The sequence below is a fragment of the Phalacrocorax aristotelis genome, chromosome 2 (assembly GCF_949628215.1).
Source record: "Phalacrocorax aristotelis chromosome 2, bGulAri2.1, whole genome shotgun sequence".
NCBI classification, from domain to species: Eukaryota; Metazoa; Chordata; class Aves; order Suliformes; family Phalacrocoracidae; genus Phalacrocorax; species Phalacrocorax aristotelis.
In genome coordinates, this window is record NC_134277.1 from 56,821,058 (window position 1) to 56,838,665 (window position 17,608).

At 36.4% G+C, this 17,608-nt stretch overlaps 1 protein-coding gene across 3 annotated transcripts in view; it reads left to right on the forward strand.

The window, feature by feature from the left end:
- The window catches only part of SUGCT (succinyl-CoA:glutarate-CoA transferase), a 333,594-nt gene that overhangs the window by 257,204 nt on the left and 58,782 nt on the right, over positions 1-17,608 (forward strand). The window lies entirely within an intron of this gene.

Below are 17,608 nucleotides of genomic sequence, written 5' to 3' on the forward strand. Positions count from 1 at the left end.
ACTTTAAAATACATTGTACATAAAGCTACATATCTGAACCTCCGCATACAAGTAAAAACAATTAAGTGTGTAAAAGTCTCAAGAATTTAAGAGCATTCCAGAGACAATTTTATTTCTGCTAGAACTGATTGACAAGTATATTTAAACACAATGGAGTTGAGCTCTTCTGCTCAGATTGCCAACACATCATGATGAGCAGACAACTCTCATGTTTGTCTTTCATTATGACCAGAGTTTAAAATGAGAATGTGGCTACGCTAAGAAGTTTAGCTAAGGCCTTCATGCCATGAGGACCACGCCCCTAATGCTACATCTACTGTCAGATCTGTAGTGGCAGGTAAGAAGAGGATTCTTCCATCATTATCAAATAAAAGTAAAAAGAACTCTTATTCCAAGATGTCAGTGCAGAGAAGCAGAAGGTAGGATTGTGAAGCATTTAGGGTTTCTCTAGAGGTATTCAGAGATTAAGAGGAATGTTAAAAACTGAGGATCAGATTCTGAAACCTCCATTCAGTGTCACAATAAATGGACGTTAAAGCTAATAGGGATAGAGAATTTCGTTTAAATTTTTGACTGGAACTAATTTTTTTTAATTAGTAAATGTGAATTTCTTAGTAACACTGTTAATACTAATTTTAATTGCTGTTTTCTAGACTACTGTCTTTGCATGTGTTAGAGTGTTTTGTTAATCCTTGTGATGATTTTGGGAAGCATTTTTAACACATATTTACAAAGTTAAAGGGAGAACTAACATATCTCTATTGTCAGTTGATCACAACTGTCAAATTTCAACATATGGTTTTCATGTTGTTCTCAAATTCATTTAAAAATCTTGGCATTAATTAGAGAAAGAAGAAAAATTATACTTCTAAAGACATCTCAGTGCTGCACAGTAATATGAGGTTGATGAACTACTGTGTGTTGTGTGTTTTACTATATAAACATCTAATTTCAAAATAGAGCAATAACATTTTTCAGGATCATAATCCATCAAAACCAGTGCTGTTTTGTAAATCTGAAAAATTAAACTGTACTATTTCTGCTGTATGAAAATAAGGAAGAGCTTTGTTTTGCCTTTAGATTGGTTCCTCTTAGGAACTTGATATGCGAATAAGAACTGGACTAAGATGAGGTTCTTGAGGGGTTTCTGTGTTCTCTCTATTTGCAGTCTCAAATGATTCTGTGATAACACGTATTTTATAAGGCGAAATAGCTGGTTTAAAAGCACTAAAATGTTTTCAAGCATGTTATTTTATTTGGAATTTGAAAGACCAATTGTTTCTGAACTTAAAATCAGTTTCAAACTCTGACAGCTTTTGGAAAGAGAAAAGTATGAGTACTTCAGGAGAAAGATTCAGGCAGCTGGCTTCAATGGCAGAATCACATTAGTCTAACATCACTAGCAGTAGAAAGGAAAACATTCTGCATGCTTGAAGGATGTCTTTAGCCTGTCACTTAGAACTTATACCTGAATAGATAAATTATAATGAACAAAATGTATTTACTACTCCAGTTTTGCAAGAGACAACTATGAATGTCCGTCTGGGATTCATCATTAACAGGCTAAAATGCAAAACTTGACGTATGGTAATGCAAAACTTAACGTAGCCCAGCACGTTTTGGGTTTTGCTTTGACTCCGGTTTGCGTCAGTGGAAGCAGGATCTGTTGTCTTGCTAGCTAATCAACATACAACACCAGGTTACATTACACAGCTCCTTGTCCAGGTCCCCAGTTACATACTTCTCTGTGTAAAATTATTCCTAGTTAATTTACAGGGAGCCTTTAAGCAACTGCAAAGCGTTTTAGAGCTTTTCAAGCAAATCTCCATTTACCATGCTTTGGTTCACATTGTGGAGCTACCTCAGAGAGAGCAGATTTGCTTTGCTTTTCTCCCATAATAAACTGCAATCCAAATTAGGCACCTGCAATTTAGTAATCAAACACAAGGTAAATAGAAGTTAAATATCTTGTAGCTGCATTTGGGTATCAGTTACATATGTGGAACTTTTAAAATGATTTTTTTCAGGGGGGGAGGGGAGGGTACCATGTTCCTTAAACATTAAAATTGTCCCAGCTTAGTATGGTTTACCTACAAGAAGTTCAGCAAAGACTTCATTGCCTTGTATAGCTGAGCAGTGATAATAACAACAAAGGAAGCATCAGACGTATGACAGCTCTGCTGTCTTTGATGTTGTCCTCTTGAGTGATGTGTTTATGTAAGACAAATAAGTAAGCTATCTCTATGAGCCCTACTTGAAAAAACTCGAGATTTGTTCTGGAGATGGTGTATCTCTTCTTTCTTCAAGTATGTGTTGATGGATTAAGGGAGAATGCAGGCAGGACCTAACTGTCAGCTGCCTGTAAGCAAAGAGGCTTGACTAAAGATGGAGCATTTGTCAGTGCTGAAAAGGAAAACTAGGTTATACATACATCTGAGCTGTCCTTTTATACCTTATACACTTACAACTTATTCAGGTCACATTTTCTCAATGCATTGCTGCTTTGTCCTTCAACCCGCAGAGTATTGACTCTAAGACTTTGAATATTTTGTTGTATGTGAAGAGGAAAGAACTGATAAGGAACGTCTGTGTCAATGGATATATGGGAGCAGTGACATTGAATTTCAGCAGTACTGAGGATTTTATTATATAGTGCAAATTCATTTTGGCAGCCTGTCTCACCTCTGCTGCTGTAAATCAGAAGGCAGATGACTTATGTCCACTGACCTGAAATTAGCCCAACACCACATCCCTTCTGTATCTTTCAGTGTCCCACATGCCTTTTATTCTTGTGCAAAATTGTGGAAATATTATTTCCCACATTTTACACACGCGGAACTGATACACACATTCCTGAATACATCTCAGTTAAAAGTCAGCATTAAAGTGAGATTTTTGAGGTAGCTACATTCTTATTCTAATCATAGTCAAGATAATAATAGTCAAATATCAGAGCCATAATTACCCTCTGGAAGTGTCTTTCTCTCTGTTGCCTATAATGAGGGCAAGTTGGTTACCATCTTGTGATCCTCAGTCAAGTGTCTAACGGTAGTTGAGGTGAGTGTGGGTCATAAGGTTAATCTCCAAAATCATCCCCTACACGCATGGCAGAGCAAGAAAACCTACATTGTGAGTTCATTTTTCAGTAAGAAATCCTTTCTTTGCCTGTCTCCACTAACTCACCAGGTCACGTATTCCATTGCAGTCCATATGAGTAGTAGCTGTAAATTAATTTTATGTGGCAACTGTGTTTTGAATATTTCTGGTTTCCTGTAACTAGAGGATTGCCTGAGTCTAGTGAACAGTAGTCATCTTTCAAAAAGCAGCTTTTGGCTGAATACTGGCAGCTGTAGTATCTTCAGGAGACTAAGAAATAGATGAACACAAAGGCAGAACTTTTTAGCTCTTCCAAAAGAATATTTCTTCAGATATAAGACGGGAGTAAAGGATGGGGAAATGCTGGAATAATTTTTTTCTATTTATCTTAAGAGTGGTATTAGATGAGTGAGAAAACATTTGTGGGTACACAAATTCAGTTCTGAAGAAAAAAGCCTGTCTAACTGAAGCCAATTTGTATCTATTTATGTGCAAATTAAGCTAGAAGTTTTACGGGAATGGATTTACAGTAGGTCTCTGACATGACCTGATCCTCACAGGAAATACTAAAATATTTGGCTTTCACATAATCACAGAACCTAGGTAATGGAGGTGGATTGCATCACTGAAAAATCCCTCTGTCTTCTGAAAAGCCAGGGTTGCTCTAAACAGTGTATTCTCTAGTGTTTTTACTTAGTTTATTTTTAAAACATCTGTCAATCTAAAAGCATAGGGAGATCTTTGCAGCAGGAAATTAAAATGGTGCTAAGTTTATTATTTTCCTATTTAATCTGCATGTTTTTACATAGCAGTGCATCACCTCAACTTGTTGCTCCCCATCTCCAATTGCTGTTGCTGCTATTTAAATATTTTAAATGGTAATTTCTTCCATGACTTGAATGAGTCCAGAGGAGGGCACCAAAGCTGGTGAAGGGGCTGGAAGGCATGTCCTCTGAGGAGCACCTGAGGTCATGGGGCTTGTCTAGTTTGGAGAGAAGGAGGCTGAGGGGTGACCTCATTGCTCTCCACAGCTTCCTGAGGAGGGGAAGTGGAGAGGGAGGTGCTGATCTCTTTTCCCCCTGGTACCCACTGCCAGGACGTGTGGGAATGGCTCAGAGCTGCGTCCATCAGGGGAGGTTTGGACTTGGCATGAGAAAACATTTCGTTATTGAGAGGGTGCTCAGATCCTGGAACAGGCTTCCTGGAGAGGTGGTCAATGCCCCAAGCCTGTCAGTGTTTAAAAGGCATTTGGACAATGCCCTTAATGCCATGCTTTAACTTTTGGTGAGCCCTGAAGTGGTCAGGCAGCTGGACTAGATGATCATTGTAGCTACCTTCCAACTGTTCTGTTCTATTCTATTCTATTCTATTCTATTCTATTCTATTCTATTCTATTCTATTCTATTCTATTTGAATGTTGTTCTGGTCTGTTCTATGACTCTTATTTAGCATAGGCAAAAGTAGCCATCTCTTTTGGTCTTCCCTTTTTGTAAGTCAATTTTTATGACTGCTGATCCACATTCTTTGCTTGGTACTTTGTTTTCTGGTTGGCACAAAACCCAAATAAATGAAAAATCGGAAGTCACAATATTAAAGAAATGCTTCTAAAAGTTAATTAGGCTCTTCCAGGTTTTGGACTGAAAGCCTACATTAGTTCTTATTTCAACATTCATCTACCCCTGTTGAGGAATAAAAGGCCTTTTACCACTTCCCTTTTGAATGTCTCTTTCAAGCTCTGCATTTTGTTGACCTCAGTTAAGCAGAGTAGTGGGGAAAAAACATTCAGGCAAATTAAAACCCTGAACAAACAGGTATATGGAACAATTAATTATAACACAAAGATATGTGGGTTTTATGCACTCCACTCTATTCAGGTATAGATACATGTTAATGAGGTACAAGGAAATAATGCTTTATCTTTAAAATGTATCCTGTGATGTGCACTTAAAAGATATGACTTACAGTTGTATAACACCTGTATTGTTGTACAATATTATTTTCAAGCTAGCTTAACGTATGAAACATTACAGAACTCTCCCTGTAGGTGTGAAACACCAAGCATTTTTTAATGTTAAACTGTCCCAACTGATGTCTTGAACGGCAGGTGATCAATCAGTTAAATGAAAATTACTTCAGAATATAATCACACAATGATAATAATGGTCTGATTCCATTCACCAGCCCAATCATATTCACTTGTATTGCTACAGCACTCTTTAATGACCTTTATTTATCTAGACGGTATAGCAGATACTGACTCTGATGCTCAAGTTGGATTATGTACACAAGCTTCTTGTGACCTGTGTGGAATACTAAGGAGCTGAAGAGGTTTATTGTCCAAAAGTAGTTTTGGAAGAAGAATCCTTTTGCAGGACTGGAGTTCATTAGATGGATGTGCCATTTGTAGTAAATACATACTACCTAATAATTTAGTGTCTTTTTAGTCAGAAGGCCCAAAATGTAAAATTTTGATGCATTTGTATTGTACTTAAATTTAACCCAGGTTGGATCTAGTCTCATGAAACAGCTGCAAGCCTAAGACAATTATTTTCTTAAAAATATTTTAAATTTTATTTTATTACATGTCACCTCTAAATTTTGTATAGTTTGATTCTCCTTCATTCTAATTGTCTGCTTAAATAGCACTAGTTAGAACAAAAGGTCTTATACAAAGGGAATACTCAGGGTAGTGCTTATGGCTTGACGCGAGAGATTTCTTTTGGTAAATGTTAATTGCTGTGCAACCTGCTTCAAATAAACTCAGATACAGTGAAGTGTTGCAAATTGATGGTATTATGAAGGCCCTGAAATGCTTCAGTATGTAGACATGTACAAATTGCATTTCCAATTACATTGAACATCTGCTTAGATTTAAAAGTTTGGAAAGAATACTCTTCGTCATGAGAGATTACTGTCAATTTTGCTTTTAATGCTTACTTATGTAACATTAAATAATAGGACCGCTGTTGAGGTAGAAGAAACCCTTAACACAAAGTTGAGGAGTTAAAGCTGGGTATAGCTTCCAAAATAGCTCAGAACATTTGAAGCTGTGAATTTACCCAGGTGAACTATTTCATACCTTTGTTCATGCAAACTGGTGTAAGATTTTAAGCTGAAAAATCAGTCCTTAGTATTTTTCTTCCCCCCCCTTGGTCCTTCATAGCCTCTATAACAACTTGTTTCAGGAACTATGTGCTCTAATCAACTGCTCTGTAAAAGGTATGAAGCTGTTTTTCTGGAGAACACGTGAGAGTTTCTGTCTCTGTATAGGCACTGTGAACTTTCCAGAGTTCTGGGAACAGAGATGAAGAAAGCATGTCTTAAGGGACTGATAGGGCTTATATTTAGTATGTAGCTTCCTGAATATGTTTTCAGGGATAACATTCATGGTAATTCCACATGGAATTGCTGATCCTTCAGTTTGTTGAGGCTTAGTCATGGTACCTGCCTTCTGAGGCATCCACACTAGGAATCTGACAGGGCAAAACAAAGTTCAGGCTTCTTGTACGCCAGGTCTGACCACAAATGGGAACATAATGTGGAAGATTAATGCAGAAATGCAAATTTAATGCTTTATCGGGTTTTCTGTGTTTTTAGGGGTATATTTAGAACTTTCTAATTTCTAACATTTAAGGACTGTTTAAGGAAGTGAACAGTGCTTTCATAAGATTGGTTTCCATTCAGAGGTTGATGTGTATTTTCCAACTGAATGAGATTTTGTTATGGGAACATCAATAAAATGTATACTATAGTAGCTACTGATGGTACTGCAGGCTATTGTTAAGTCTGTACGTTAGCACTCAAAACTGCGATATTTCTGTTGTGTTTTATAAATTTAGGTCCTGTATTTTCAGTGTTCAAGTTAATGGCATAGGATCATTAACTTCAGAGCAAAAGAAGTCTGGAAACACTGCAAAGTTCATAGGAAGCATTGTATTTAAAAGCCTGTATTGGTTTTTACTCACAGTTATATATACAGTATTCATATACTAATTGCTTCTTACATTAAATTCTCACAGAGCATCTAATGCACATTATTGACTAAGTAACTGTGAGATGTACTATATTTAAAATTATGTTTTGGATTTTTTTAACAAGGATAGTTTCTGAAAGAAATCGCTTCTCTCATGTGTACACTCATAGCTCTGAAATAGCTGCCTGGCTTTAGATTTCTTTTTGCTTTACTGCAACTTAGAGAGAAATTTTATGGTTGGGTAATAAAACTCGTGAAACTAAATGTTAATAATGGAAAAGTGGATAAAAATAGTTAAGTACGGAACTGCTAGAAAGTAGAGGTAGATATTGATACAAAGTGGTAACTTATTTTCCACCTAAGGATGCTTCTCCATACATGTCTTGCAAGTGGCACTCTTGAATCCCTACTCCTTGGTGTATGCACGGTTAGGAGCTCTCTATCTTAAATGCTTTTCCTACAAAGGCCAATGTTAATGGGGCAGGGTATAAATCAGGAAAGATCTCCGTGTGCCAGAGTTTTTGTTGATGAAACTACCTTTGACTGCCCAGAACATAAAGCACTGGGGAAGAAGAACCCAACACTCAAACTGAACAACACAGAGACCAGTGTAGTCTGCCTGTGCTTCTCCACAGCGCTCCTTTGACTTAAATCAAAATGCTGTAGTTGAAACCACAGTCACAGCTCACTTTCTAAAGTGCTCCGAAGGTCAGTGCAAGAGTATGCAGGAACAAACTGCTTGTACAGCGAATCTCTGCCTGCAGCAGGCTGAGGGTCTGCAGAGAGATGCTCCCATCTGGATGTACTTTACAACACTAAGCAGGTGCCAGTGTTAAGTGGCATTCCTCTGTGGATGAGCAAGTTTTGCAGTCCTGGGAAGGGGTGAGTACTCTGAGCTGACAGACTAGCTCTAACAAAGCAATGAATGATGTATAAATAAACCGCAACACTTACATGGCAGATGAAAGATGGATGGAGTACTTAAAAGAAAGCTCTTGGGAACTCAGTGTGGCGTGCAAGATTGGAAAACCTATACTGATTATGTACTTTGTACTGGGAGAAACAGGTGAGGTCCCCAAGGACCATCAGAAACCAAGTGATATATTAGCATGATGGTACAATGCTGTGTTAATGGTTCCTTTGGTTACTGTTAGCCCAGCAGTAAGTTTCTGAATATTTGAGGCTTCCTGACTATTGAGATTTCTTTTCCTTCTATAAATGTATTCTTGCCATAACGTGCATGCCTATCCGAGAAAACACATGATTTCTATAACAGAACTATTAGAAGTGTTCTTACTATTCAGTATTGTTAAAGACTGCACATTTTGAAATAACAGTTCTACGTGTTGGACAAACACCTCAGCACATTTTTCAGTCCACAGTTGCAACTTTGTGTGACTTATTCCTATACCATGTGGCAAAAAGGTACTCTGAAAAATCTCAGTTGTACAAAGCACCACAGAAACCATCAGAATTTTCTCTTTATAATCACCAGCTCTGTAGATAAGTCTGTAGATAAGTCTGCATATGACCTCTGAATATAATAAGCACATGAAATATCTTCAGAATTCTTATGAGAACAATGGCAGTGGAAAGGTTCTCAATATTTCCTCCCCACTAGTCTCCCACTTATGGTACAGTGTTTGAAGGCATGGCGGACCTAGCTTATTACCACTGTATTAACTACTTTCATTCACTTGCATTTACAAGTTAGTTTCCACAAAGGAAAACATCTGGAAACTTATTTTGGTTTTGTTTAATATGAGAGATAAGTCACAATGAAATAAAATTAAGTGAAAGCCTTTCATGTGACATTCTTGATGCCAAAATAATATATCCCACGTACAATCCAGGTCACTTCTCTTCATTTTTACATTCACTTGCATTTTCAACAGTTATTTGTAGTTAGGTTTGTCCATGGTTTTTGATCAGAGAAACTGCAAATATAATATTTAAATGCTGAATATAGTATTTGTAATAATTTAAAGTAGGAAAACTATTATTGAAAACCAGTGATTTGTAACACTGTTGCTAGCAGTAAGTTACTGGCAGTTCTGACTGAAAGAAGCAAAACCAGTATTTCAGCCTGTTGCATAGTAAAATCAATCTGTTTCTACAGCACCTTTCAGGTGATCAGTGTAGACTTATCAATTTTATACTTGAAAGGTATGCCACAGCTGGAAGCAGGCTCTTTGATCCCAGAGCCAGTGCTTTGAATACAGCCACGCCCCATCTTGCCATCAGGATGAGCCTGATCTCATAACCAAACTGCAGTACAGCCAACCTTCTTTGCTTAAATACTTCTGTGATTTTAGGGTTGACACATTCAAACCCACCAAAGATGTGGTTTTACGATCACATTTCAGTTCTTGGGGAAAAAAACACACCTGAAAAGTATATGTAATTTTCAACCAATAGAGGCAGTTTCTCTCCTCCGCCATGTTTCCAGGCTGATGGTGCAAGAGGTGGTCAGGGAGCTATACTTGGGCACCTGAGGGAAGAGGCCTGATTTTTCAGCACCCGGAAAGTCCCCTGAAGACAGGGTCAGGTCGACAACCTTGACAATCAGTGAATTTATGCAGTTAATTACAGGCTTGTGACCTTGCATTTTTGTATTTTTTGGCATGAGTTATAAATCTTGGTTCTCTTAATCTCCTTGCTATTCTTTATAAATATTAATTATAACATATGTTAATAAACCTCTCTGAAATACTTGCTTCTCCAAGAGAGTTAAAAACCTGATTCTTTACTGGAATATGGTCTTCTATTAGAATAAAAGTACCTTCTTTTACTCTCATTATTTTCCAATACATCTGATGAAAATATATGAGATTTATATAGACGTGTTTAGCAGCTGTCTCATATTTACCTGGGCCGTGAGGTATAAATTGAATTTAGTACTTTTTCTCAAGAATAAGTATGTGTTTGACGATTAGACAATGGCAAAGGTGTTTCTGCTCTGTCACAAATGGTTTTCATTGTTTAATATTTTTTCAATTATTTCATGTCTCTTTTGTGCATTATACTGTGGCGGATTTAGCAGTAAGGACTTTTTCATTTTTATTTTGTAGCAGTAGGCGCTATAGGGAAGTAAAACATTAATATGAAAACTACTCTAAGTATCAGGGTCATATTTTACTTCAGTTATTGAATTTGAAGGATGATTTAGGAAATTTACTTCCTAAAAATATTAATTGCCTCGTTCATGTTGGCCACAAAAACAATTTGCTGAGCAGATTCTCAGGGAAGAAGAGACTTTCATAGGGTGGCTGAGAGGATCCCACTGTGGTGGATATATTCTGTGCCAGTATTATGAACTACTAAGAGAATCCTGGAAATTTATCCAGGAAACCTGGTGAAGTTTTATCATCTTTATGCTCCCTTCTGAACTGCTTTTAGTCTAATGTGCAGGTTGCATAATTTAAGATTTTCAGTATGTCAGTTAATGGATGACAAGAAGTAGGATTTCCATTGGGATGCTTACACAGAGCTTTGGAGAAGGAAGAACTTCTGTGGAAGGAGTTGTCTAGAACTGTAGTAAAAATAGATTGCTGGTGTAGGAAATTAATGAGTGTGGTTACTCATACAGGAGTTGAGGAAAAGGTGACAAATGAGGTCTCTCATTGTTTAAAGACATCTGCTAATGATGTCAGTCATACCAAAGGTGTAAGGGACAAGAATGAAATGTACAGCAAAACTGAAGGAGGGACAACTGAGAAATTCTGGAAAGCTAATACAGTGTCAAACTTAAGAGTTAAATAAAAAATGACGTGGCCAACTCCCTGCTTCCCCAAATGCATGCGAAACCTATACATATCTGTATACCAACATGAGATGTATAAGAGAAAAAGTAGGTGACTTGAAGTTCTTGGCAAAGAAAGAGGTTCTTGACATAGTAGCCATTACAGAAGAATGTTGGAATGACAAAAATCAATAGGAGAGTGTAATACCTGGCTATAAACTGAACAGGAAGGACAGATGAGGTCATAGAGCTGGGGGAACAGTATTAGGGCTATACTGTTGAGCCTTCTGATCAGGAAACGGATATTGAGTCCAAAATGTTGAAGGAGATCAGAGAGTCAACTAAGCCTAATGAGGCAGTAATAATGGGTGACTTCAACTACCTTCAGCTGGTCAAGTGTCACGGTGGGATAGAACATAAGGGAAGCAATTTCTCATCACTCTGAGTGATTGCCTTTTTGGAACATTTAGTTCTAGAGCGTGCAAACGGAATGGCAATTCTTGACTTAAGTGGCATACAGGAATGAAGGTAAGAAGCTCTGAAGTCCTGTATCAGAGCAGGCCTTTTTGGGTTAAAGTAATGGCCAGTGTAAAACTCAAATTCAACATTGAAGAGCCAATAGCTATTTTATAGAAGCAGTGTTAGACTGGAGGATGTAGAAATGCTTTAGGCAAAAGATAGTAAACAAAAAGTAAGGAAGTTAAATCCTAAGAATCAACATGGAATCCAGTTGAGGTGTTCTGTAGTAGAACAAGAGACACAGCAGCCAGGTAGGAAAGAAAGAAGTATTTGAAAATGATTACGTGGATCAGGAGTTTTTTTGAACCAAAGATATATGCTTCAGGCATCAAAACCCCATCCCTAGGGATGCCAGTAAAAAGTAATTTTGTCTACAGCATGTGTGTAAAAAGCTGTGAAGCTGTGGCATAAGAAGGACTTTGTCAAAACCATCACCTCACACCCACATAGAAAAGAAAAAGTTTACCAGAGCAAACAATCTGTAAGACCTGAGCCTAGCAGAAATGGAGAATAGGGACATTCCAGTGAACTGTGGTTTTCTTTTGTTGTATTAATTCAGTATCACAGATGTGGTGCTAGGGACATAAGGGACTATAACACACTCACAGCATTTAGTGTATCAGAACAAGGGACTGAGAGTAAAGAAGTAAAGTAACAAGCAACCAGAAACAAACAAACAAAAAACCTGCCCCGATTTCACTCATTCAAAATTTGTAAAGAACATTACCTCTGTTTAAATTAAGTACTGTTCCGGCATGAAATGGTGAGATACTTCAAATATGAGAGGTAGATGCAGGTAAAATGGAGATAGATGTGATTCACTAATACAATAATTACATGCCTCATATGGTAGAGAAATGATATTACCTTCTCCAGGTGAGCCCTATATGCTAGAATCTGTCTTTGGAAAGAAGAATAGTAAGGCTATTAGTGATAAAAGACAACTTTTATTGGCAACAGGAACATGCTGATATGCAAAACATTCTGCTGTGTAACATCTTTCTAAAACTATGAGACCACGCAGAACCAGGCATCAGATAGGGACATATTTAATATCCTTTTCAAATGAGTTAACATCTTTTTATTTGGGAATAGGTGCTTTTAGGATGTAGGATGTGATTCCAATACGGCATTGTGTTCACAGCACGTGCTGTTACTTCTTTAGGGGGTGATTATGGCCATAGCTCTATGTTCAGCATGTACAGGAAAAACAGTATTATTTTTTTCTTGTGGTTTGGAGGCACTAGTAGTAATTACATTTACCAACAGCCAGCTATCTTGTGGCTACAAAAATATGGAGAAAATGGTTACATCATTTCCTTTGTGGCCCTGAAAATCCTTTTCACTAAACTCTAGATGAAACTGTGAGAGAGTGGTATCTGTACAAATGCTTGTTCTGAATGTATGGCTCTGCATCAAATGGGACTTTTTAAACTTGGGGGGGATGACGACAATGTGCTTGATAGTTCCTGATTTCAGCATCTCCTTTGATTGGGATTTGGAAGCTGATTGTATCTCAGGTGGTACCTAGAATGGATTTGAAACCTTGCGGGAAGTTCAAAGAGAAACCACATTCTTGTTATGTGTATAATCAGTTATATGACAGTTGAAATGAACTAGCATGATACGAAATTAACCTTATGATAATTGCAGAATTTGCCAGATGTTTACTAGGTTGCCAAACACACTATTACCCACGTGAAAAAAAGGCAGAAACAAGGTTTCTGATTCTCCTACCTGCCATTTGTGCCGCTGCATAAGTAATACAATATCTTCCCTAGCAGGTAGAAGAACTATTCATTTTTGAGGGACGCAAGGAAGATTAATGCTTGTTAATAATAACATTCATGATTAATACCTGTTTCACAACATTGGTTACTTTGCTATATAATTTTTTATCAAAATAACTCTTCTGTATATGTACTGTTATTGTATTTACCATTTAAAGGACCCAGCATCAGATATTCTTACAAGTTGTGGAGTGTCCAAGAAAAAACAGATTTCTTTAAATCATCCTGAAGCCATATCCTGCATCATGATATTTTTTCTAGCTGTTTTTTAGCTTGATAAATAGGTACTTACACACAAATCTCAAAGAAAGCCACCATACGTGTTAATAGTCTGTAAGTCTTACCACCTTAAGGAACAGTCATAGCAAAACGAGAACTTCACCTTTTTCCTTGAAGGATCTGTGGAAGTTGAAAAGTGTCTTGCACTACTGTATGTACCATATGATCTTGTAAAGAATGAGTCTTAAGTCCCAAGTGGTCAAAGATAAAGCCCCTATTTGAATCTAGATTTTCAGCCTTGCACGTCTTTTACATGAAGCTGAAATTTAAAATTTATTCTGCAGCCATATTGTATATTTATATCACAACTATACTTCTTTTGAAGTTCATTTTATACTAATTTTCTTCCTTGTATGTCACTTAGCTTTTAAGCGAGACTCAAAAGAGACTCAAATACTGAAGGAAGAACTACAATATTGAACTGAATGTGCCCACTGGTAATATAAATATTAATGCAGAAAAGTAGTGTCAGTTGAATAATTGTTTTGAACAAGTTGAGAATACAAGAAATAACTAGATTTAAGATTTGATTCTCCTTATGAAAGCAGATGGCTAGGTGATATTAACTCTGTCTGTTACAAAAAATTTAACCACTTTTTAACTTGCAGTTATTAACGTTAGGGAAAAGAGCAAAATTAATCACTGAAGTTATTACATCTGAATTACTGTAAGCTTCATAGCAGCTGATGTAAGTATCCTCTATAGTTTTCTCATGACAAGCTAAGAGGAAATGATGAAACAACTGAGAATATATATGATGAAATATATGAAATTACCCTTGGTTTGTATTACACAAGTAAAATGTTAGGATCTTTGCTTAAAAGATTCTATGTGGACTTCCTTGCATATAGTATTGGGAAAATAATATTGAAGTAATTTTTTAATTAAATTCTTTTATTCTCTGAGGTTAGAAGATATAATCATATGAATTGTTCTATTTGCTATAGTTTGAATAAAGTCATGTAATAACCTATACTGGCTAAATAAATTTCAGATATAGTGACTCGTGTTGGTTTTATCTATCACCAGACAATATTTTCTTTTTGTAACATAGGCCAATCTGATACTGTCTGCATTTACAATAAATAATCCCAAAGTAGAATTGTAGCAACTAATGATAGAGAATTTCATATATTCTGCATTGTATATATAATATCTATATAATTTTTCAAATTCAGTCTGCAAGAAAACACAAATTTTTTTAAAAAATATTATGTAGCAAAAGTTGAACCAGGAATCATTATAACAGATGGCACAAATCAGAGCAACCCTATCTTTTAATGACTTCAGTAGAATACAAAAATTTTTTTACTGTTTCATGTTGTGTAATTTTTTCTTTCTTGCAAACAGGAGATACTTTTCCTTTACAGTTCTAAGTGTCAGGAGAAAAGACCTAAACATGTTTGAACAGAAAAAAGAAATCCTACATGAAAAAGTCACAAATAACAGCAGGACACTGCTAGTACTATTGTTGAGATAAGAGTACAAAATGGTGACACCAGGTTTTCTTTTCATTTACCAGTAAACAGGCAAGAGAAGTTCCTTCTTTAATCTACAAGATGACTGTATTTGGAATAAAATGAAATGGCATGAAAAGGTTATTACTGAAAGACAGAAGACACTCATTCGGATTCCTTTAAAACGATCTCATTATAATCAGTATAAAATGCCACCCAAACATTAATTTGATTCACAAATTCTGAAATGGTAACAGATAATATAGTAATAGAGTATTTCTATCCTGGAAAGTAAGCCATATGAAAAAAAAATTGGAAAATGGATCTACTGATGGCTGCCATCTTTTTAATTATCCTTTTGATTCATCAGTTCCTTATGCTGAGCTAAGGTGAATACAAAGGGGATAGAGACTCTACCACATCAAAAGGGTCATGACTGTTTGAGTGGTACAAGTCAATGGAGAAGACCTTCAAGTTCTGTCTCCCTGTCCTCAGACTTTCCTTGTCTTTGATGATAATGGATGGGAACATTGCGTTCTCCCAAAGTCTGGGACGCAGTAATCTTATGTGTTTCCTTCATAGAATGCAACTGAGGAGGTCAGTAAAGTTGTTTTTTTCAATTTCTTTTGAGGAATCCTAATAGTAGAACACATAAAACAGGAAATCGCACAGTTCTTTTAAACAGTGTTGCTGATATGGGGGCTTAAACCCAGTCTTTGGCCAGATTAATTGCTTGGGAGTTGTTTTATTCAAGAGAAAAGATGGAACTGAGTATACCAATATAGGCTTAATAACTGTAGAAAATAAAAGTAATAAGAGTAATGACAATTGCAGTGTTTTTGAGAAAATAATGTGTCTGAGAGGGAAAATCAACACCATACTTGTCATGAAAATGAAAAGGAAGCTTGATTGCATCTTTCACAATTCTTTTAAAAGGGAATAGAAGTTGGACTGGTGATCCTCAAATATACTGCAGGTTTTTTCTTAGGTCATTCTGTAAAGAAAAGGGAGATGGAATTTGAGTCTAACAGAAGGAAACCTTTTAAAAGCTTTACCAGAATAAGAATGTAGAGACACAGAACATAGGATGTATGAATTTTGTGGAGTCCTGAGTAGCCACTAGAGAATCTGTATGTTTTATTTTAACCAAGTGGTGCCACGTTTAGGTGCAGCCTTTCATTTGCCATCTAAAAAAGTGCTTACGCACCTGACTGTGCTATTGATTTCAAATTCAGATAAGTGTGTTTTCTTGCATTTAGGTCACAAGTAATCAATTAAATGCATAAGGAAAGCCTATGTAAGTAAGTTACAGAGAAAGGAGGCCAGACTTTCAAGGCTGTTGGATTAAGGGCATAACTGGAAAGATTCTAAATATGAGTTAAAACAAGCAATTATATCTTCCAATTCTGTCATTTGGAAAAAAAATCTCAATGTCTCACTTGAATGTCTACCAAAACTGGTGTTAACCTTCCAAAAGAGAAATAGAACTAATGATTTGGTACAGCGCCAAACAGTTAGACCAGTGACAGATATTCTTCCACCAGCATCTATTATCAGAAATATCTTGATTTCTAAATGTCAGCTAAATAGGCTCACCCCACAAGCTAAGACAAAGCTGACCTGACCTTTTGACACCACCTGTTCAGGAATGGGAATTTCTTAAGCATGCTCTTCTACACAGATAAAAGGTTCACAAAATTTGACCTGGAAAGAATGGCTAAAGGAATTAGCTTTGTTTAGTCTAGAAAAGAGCAGACTGAGGGAGGATGTGATTACAATCTTCCACTACGTAAAAGAATGTTATAAAGATGCTAGTGATTGGTTTTCTGTGTCCAGTTGGGGAAAAGACAAGAATAAAGATGTTTAATGCAAAGCAAAGTTATTTAGATTATGTATTAGGAGAAAAAAATTAACAATTAAAAAAACCCTAGAGAATATGGTGCAGACTACATAAGAAAATTGTTGTGTTGTTAACTGGAAATTTTCAAGAATAATTAGACTAACACCTGTCATTAATAGTCAAGGTTGCTAGTGTTGTTTGCAGCGTAAGGTGAAGAGCTAGATGTATTAAGTGATCACTTAACAATCTTTGCCCATCTTTCATTTCTATAGCTGATACATTGGCAAGACACTCCATTTTATTTCAGATTTATTGTTACATTGGATATGAAAATAATTGGTTGATGGGAGGCTTTTTATTTGTAGAGGATACTTCAATAACAAAATCATTTTTAAGAATTCTGATTATGTGATTACGATAACAGTGTTAGAAGGATGGCAGAATAATAGGTAAGGAAGTGATAAAGATTACTTCTTGGCTTTGGATGCAGAATTCTGTTAACAATAGCAGTGAGTTTGCTATTATGAGTTTCTTTTTCTCTGTTACTTGAGAATTTTGGTACTATACATTGTTTTCTGCTTGAGGTTAATTACAAGGAACTGGAAATTGTGATGAATAATCATTCCATACAGATATACACAGAGCTGAAGCATGGCATACCCACTCAAAAGAACAGAAATAACATCAAAATTAAGGCATCTTTCCTGAATGTTTGCAACTAGTTTGTCTACTAAGAGAGCATTTGATGGTGTGGCCCATCACGAGCTCAAAAACAACAAACAGTGAAAAAACCCACTAGAGCATAAGTTGTGTATAGGTCTTCAATACATTTTGCAGATTAAAAGTGAAAATGGGTGAAGGTTTTAATTCTCATTCCATGTTGGTAATAGTTGTCTGATGGTGGTTGAAAGC